The sequence below is a fragment of the Sinocyclocheilus rhinocerous genome, unplaced genomic scaffold, assembly GCF_001515625.1.
Source record: "Sinocyclocheilus rhinocerous isolate Xijiao unplaced genomic scaffold, SAMN03320098_v1.1 scaffold779, whole genome shotgun sequence".
In the NCBI taxonomy this organism is placed as follows: Eukaryota; Metazoa; Chordata; class Actinopteri; order Cypriniformes; family Cyprinidae; genus Sinocyclocheilus; species Sinocyclocheilus rhinocerous.
The window spans coordinates 21,949-28,627 of NW_015652150.1; positions in this window are offsets into that span (position 1 = coordinate 21,949).

Below are 6,679 nucleotides of genomic sequence, written 5' to 3' on the forward strand. Positions count from 1 at the left end.
TTTTTTTTTTTAGTTCATCATTGTGAAGTGATGCCAAAAACACTGCATAACTACAGTCTGGCCTTATTTCACAGAAGACCTTTAAGGCGTAGTTCACGGAAAAATTTTTTTTTCAAAAAATAATTCTGTCATCATTTACTCACCCTGTAGTTCCAGACTTGTATTAATGACTTTCTTCCTTTGAACACAAAAAGAAAACAATAATTATTTTAGGGGATTTTCAAGCTTAAAAAAATAATGCATAAAAAACATAAAACATTATTAAATTGTTTTAAACATCTGTTAAAAATAACTTTTTCATAGCTGAAAGCACTATCAAATATGCCAGGGAAAGAAGACGTTTAATTTCGTGAATGATAGGCATTTGAATTCTGCAGCGCTTTCGGTGGAGCTTCTGATTCTGCGTGGGCCTGCTTATCAGATTTAAATTATGAACATTTTGTGTATACATTAGGAGCTGGAGCTGAAGGATCTGTGTGAAGCAGGTCTCCTGGAGAGATGTTAGCACAGCAGGAGTGGTGCACAGTTACTAAAGAGGTTCACTGCAAGTGATGGCACTCTCTGGATGGAGGTGAGAGAGCCTGAAGTTTAGGACACGTGGAATCTTGCCTGCAACAGGTGGGATGGCAATTTGAATATTATTTCTCATTCAATGCTCACTAATATCCCTCTCCTTTACTTCTGTCTCTCATATTATAAAAGTATAATATTTATTTATTTTAATAAATTGATGTTTTTCTCACAGCAAAAAATCTATTGCTTAATGCATGTTTCAAATACAACTATAAGAAAAGACTGAGTTGATGGACTGTCAACACACCTGTTCTCAGTTACCTTTTGACCTGCTTGTATTCCACTATTTATGAACATTCATGCAGAGGCAGCACATATCTGCACCTCATTTTTAATAGTGCAGAGGAATCTTGAGGTTGTTCTGCCATCTTTCTTCCAAGTAAGGTTTTGTAAGTAATTTTTTCATTATTTAACCGAAAGGCATTTTTTAATCCAAAGAATATCACTTCAAACACATACCTCATGTTTCTGAATTCCAGGAGCATAATGCTCACAGGACTTTATTACCCCTTTTCCACCGGAATGGTGCTGGTTTTCACGCCGGAGCTGGCAGTTCTTGGATGAGGGATAAGAGCTGGCCTACTGTTTCCAGTGACGTGAGAACTGAAAGATGATGTAAGTTAACTGACGTTGTTACATAAACTTGCAGTCTTTGCTTGCCAGATTTAAAAACATTATATCAAGTAACAAATAAAATACAGTGTTGGGGAAAGTTACTTTTAAAGTAATGCATTACAATATTGCGTTACTCCATAAAAAAGTAACTAATTACGTTACTTAGTTACTTTTTATGGAAAGTAATGCATTATGTTACTTTTGCGTTACTTTGTAAATCTGGACAGGGCTTGCTTGTTTGTTTTTAAAATAAAAAAGTTATATATTTTTAAGCCTTTTCACACCAAAATAATATTGCGTTACTCCATAAAAAGTAACTAATTACGTTACTTAGTTACTTTTTATGGACAGTAATGCGTTATGTTTCTTTTTAAATCTGGACAGGGCTTGCTTGTTTGTTTTTAAAATAAAAAAAGTTTTTTTTGGCAAATATAAAAGCCTTTTTACACCAAAATTGAAATGAATAAGCCTCAGGCTGAAGGGAAAGTAAATTTACGTCCGTACAGTAGAATGCAGAAGAATACATTTCAACACACTTCAGCAATAAACAAAGACACACAAATGTTTGTCTAGAGTAATTTTTGCTTATTAGTATGGTTGAACTGGATCATCGAAGGCATTGGTTAATAGAATGGGATTAAATAGATAAGGGATATTTGTGTTGTTTAACATTTAATTACTGCAGGTTTGCGTCATTTTTATTCATTTAAAATATATGACTATAATATATAACAAATAAAAGTCATAGCATTCAAATCATAGGATTATGGTATTTTAATTTTTATATTTTATTTTAGATGGACAGGAATGATATGTGTCTGGATATTTCAGCAATCATGTCGTGTGTCAGGCGTTTTCTGTCTTTCTTTTTTTTTGAGAATCGGAACAAGACATTTGTGAATGAATCACTCTTCTGAGTTCCTTTCCATTAATTAAACAGGTTGGCAAAATGGTATGAATTGGTTTGCGATTTGTACATTTCACGGTTTGAATTCAGGACAGCTCGTTCACTCACTGAATCATTTACAGCATTTTGTAACTCTGTAAATAGTAACGCGAACATGCTTTATAACAGAAAGAGCAGTAGATTAAATGAATATTCACTTTCTGTACCGTCAACCGAAACCAACCTGTAATCGTATCCCATTGTTTTAAATCGATGAAGAGGGTCTTAAATAGGTTTAACACCTCCACGTTCAGCACGTGAGCGAGCAGGTAAAGACATTTCCTGACGGAGTATCAAAATACTAGCAGTACGCAAAAACACCAAATATAGGCCTGTGTTTTTGCGTATGTATCCTGAGGCACGTTTCAGAAAGGAGGTTAAGTGAAAACTCTGAGTATGTTAACCCTAAATTGAGTGAAACTCTGGTATTCTGTTTCTGTTAGCTGTACAAAACAGCTCATTTTGCTGCTTGATATTGCAAATTGGTGTGCCTTACCATATTATTTTATGTATTGTCTTAATTATGATCACTGGTTTGTAGTGGAAACAGTTTTACCGTTTACTGCACGTTGTTATTCTTCTCTTTATTTCCCTAAAGCGGCTAATGAACGGGAAGTCTCGCACATTCACAGAAAATGGCTTACTTCCATGTTGAAGAATAAGGTGGATACTCAGAGTAAGTTACCATGTGGTGTGCCTTACCATATTATTTTAATGTATTGTCTTAATTATGATCACTGGCTTGTAGTGGAAACAGTTTTACCGTTTACTGCACGTTGTTATTCTTCTCTTTATTTCCCTAAAGCGGCTAATGAACGGGAAGTCTCGCACATTCACAGAAAATGGCTTACTTCCATGTTGAAGAATAAGGTGGATACTCAGAGTAAGTTACCATTGGTAATGTCTCAATGTCTCGTTCCCGCTCTCAGGGAACTGAGGTTATGACAGTAACCGGAGACGTTCCCTTTAGAGCATTCAATCTACATTGCAAAGCATTCGCAGTGGGAACGGTATACATTTATAAAATACAAGGACTAAGACCGCACCAAGCATTTTCTGTTGTGGTAAGGCGCGGAACAGTTCCAGATTGAGCACCTGCTTCGGCATCCTGTTGGTGGAAAAGGGGCGTAGATGTTTTTATTTTTGATATTTTGTTTTAGCATATTGATGGCTACTGGAATATGCCGGAAGTGTATGTAGACAGTTCTGTAAATGGTGGATACAAAGACAGATTGTTGAGTAAGGGTTTGGACTAAGGACTGACTACTGACTGAGAATACAAGGGTCAGCCAGTGACATTATAGCTGCTGATCAATGTATAGATCCACTCAACAGGGCTGTTTCATATGATCGTTTTATGCTGAGCAATGAAAAATGTGACATTTAAACGGGCCATGTTATCCAGTGATGTGATGATATATTTATAAATGTGCATGTTTACATCTAATGTTTAGTCATGTAAATTAATGCTTACCATTGAGTATCATATTGTGCATGCTACATCAATGTGGTGAATGATGGGAATGTTCATAGAGTTACATTTATTAATGATAGTATTATTCAGAATAATTATTTTGCCATTATAGACTTTTGCTGCAAATTGATGCATTAACATAGAATGTTTCATCTCAGTTGTGTGTTTATTGGTGTTCTACAACATCCAATCTGAATGTAGAAAATTAATCACTGCCCAAATGAGAGTAAAAATGGCTTCATGGATATGCTAGAAAAATAATTTCATTGTCATAGGGCCAAAATACACTGTAAAAATTATAGTCATGACATACTAATGGTTTTACATTGTTTTAACTCATCAAAATGACCTGATCAATTTTAACTTTTTGTAATTTAAGTTTTAATGTAAGTTAAAATGACTTGTACAACCAAGACTATATGTAAAAAATGTAAGGAAACAACTGAACTGATGTATTTTTTACATACCATGTCTGTAAAAAAAAAAGAAAGAAAATATATATATTTTTTTAATACAGTTTTGTGGCCATTAAAAAAATATTTGTGGAATTTTCTCACTTCATTTAGTAGCAAAAGCTTTATTTTGGACTCTGGTTGGAACTCTTCATCTTACATTTCATTCCAAACCATTGCATGAATCATTTTCATTCTTCTGTGATCATAACATCTGCGGATGATCAGATGCAGATATGTGTGTGTCTTGCAGTGGACCTCAATAAGGGGACAGCATATCTGGTAGGCTGGAGGAGGATGACTCACGCTGGTTTATAGATGACTCTCAATGGGGTCTCAAACTCTGGGCTATAAGGGAGGAGCTTTGGTGCCCCCACAGAGACTGCACTGTAAGTAAAAAACGGCTAACCAGCTACAGAGCAGGATAGTCTGTGCATGAAGGAGTGGGATTGAGGAAACAGGTGTTATGTGTTACATGGGCACATGATGAGAGGAAGTGCAATGAGAATCTGTATTGTAGCAGCGTGACACACTGTACATGAACAAGTTAAAAACCATATGAGGCTTTCAGATGAATGAAAGCAATAAGAAGGGGCGGGAAAGGATGTTTTGACGTCATCGGTGTAATTGCTTAAGAAAGAGTCAGGAAAAATTCTGAGGGCCTATTACTATCCTATTAGCAAGTCAAACCCAATATCCTCATAGGGTTGGCTGACTTTATGACCCCAGTTGGTGATTTTTAATCATGGCTATGTGATATTAAAGACTTCCAAACTGCCAGAGAAATTAAACTTTTTGCTCTAATACATTTCTCACACCTGTAAATACTAAAAAAGTACCTGCAAAATGTCTTTTCAGTAGCTAGATCCAATTCGTTAAGCGATTCGCTCCATCTACCCAACTTGAATTATGTGTGAAAGCAAAAGTCATGTTCATTTTTGATTAATATCAAGAATAAGTGTATTATTTCAGGCAGGATCCATCTGGCCTTGTGCGCCTCATTGGAGTTTTGCCCTTTCATACGTTTCCCTTTCCCACTGCATCAACTTTATGTAATTGCTTAAGAAAAAGTCAGGAAATATTATTTGAGGGACTATTACTATCCTATTAGGAAGTCAAAGCCAATATCCTCACAGGGTTGGCTGACTTTATGACCCCAGTCGGTGCTTTTCAATCATGGGACAGACTTCCAAACTGCTAGAGAAATTAAACTTTTTGCTCTAATGCATTTCTGCACCTGTAAATACTAAAAACAAGTACATGCAAAATGTCCTTTAAGTAGCTAGAATCCAATTCATTGCGATCTGTTCCGTCTGCCCAACTTGAATTATTTGTGAAAGCAAAAGTTGTGCTCATTTTTGATTAATATCAAGAATGTGTATTATTTCAGACAGGATCCATCTGGCCATGTGCGCCTCATTGGAGTCTTGCCCCTTCATACGTTCCCCTTTCCCAATGCATCAGCTTTACAGCCGTGCCTTAAACACCTTCAGATTTATGGAGGAGAGCGATTCTTACATGCACAAGAAGTTTATGAACTCAGTAAAATGTTATTGTACACAGCTTTCCAAATGGTCAGGCCACAGACTAGCCAGTCATGGCAGCGAGAGGCCATGCTGACCTGAATTTTAATCCTTCCTGATGGCCTTCAATCAAAGACTCTGAAGAGAGCAGTTCAAACCTAACCCTAACCCTGACTTGGCCAGAGCCAGTAAAGAGCACACTGATTCTCCCAGAGAACTACTCTTGGTTCCTTTTTCCTCCTTTTCAGGATGGCTGGTTGAAGGCCTGCTGTGAGAGCAGCATCAAAACGTCAGTCTAGAGATGTTTTCACATAGCCCGAAATGAACTGTGGAATGCATATATTCTATCATTTTGGAGCCAAAGTCAGCGCGAATGAAATGAAAAGGTGAAACCTTTGGTAAACGGCATGGAAAAATGTTCAGCTAATACATTTTCACAGTGCTAGCTAAAAGGCGAAAGCGGTGGATGGTGGCTGTGTAGATTTTCATCTGCAAATGGTTAATTATTTTGGCCTTGATTATTTGTTTCAGTTTGTATTCTGTAAATCCAAAATGAACAGTGATTGGGTAGGATTTCTTGATAAAAAGTGTGCAAAAATACTCAAGTGTCATATGCCATCAGTAAGATTTTGTAGTTAATTTTTTTCACTCAAATATTTAGCTTTGCCAAATAGAGTGCAACTCTATTTAGTTTCTCAGAAAATGTTTCTTATACTAAAAAGTGTCCGAAAGGACAAACACACAAAATTGGTTCATATGACTCATGCTACATCACTACATGGCAGTGCTATTTTAATATTATTTATAAACTGTTACAGCAATTATACTATTTTGAATTAGCTTGGCCAGCTTTCATTTTAATTTTAGTTTAAGCTTTAGTCATTTTGTTATGTGATTTTGTCATAAGTTATTTATTTTTTAATATTTTTAAATTATTTACCTATTTATTATCTATTTAGCTTCAGCCTATTTTTTTTAAGTTTCAAAGATTTTTCGGTGTTTTTAGTTCCGAGTTGGTCTCTGGACATTATGTATGGGGAAACCCCTTTCCTCCGAAATGCTGAAGCCTGATTGAATCACTCTATTGCTCTGCCAA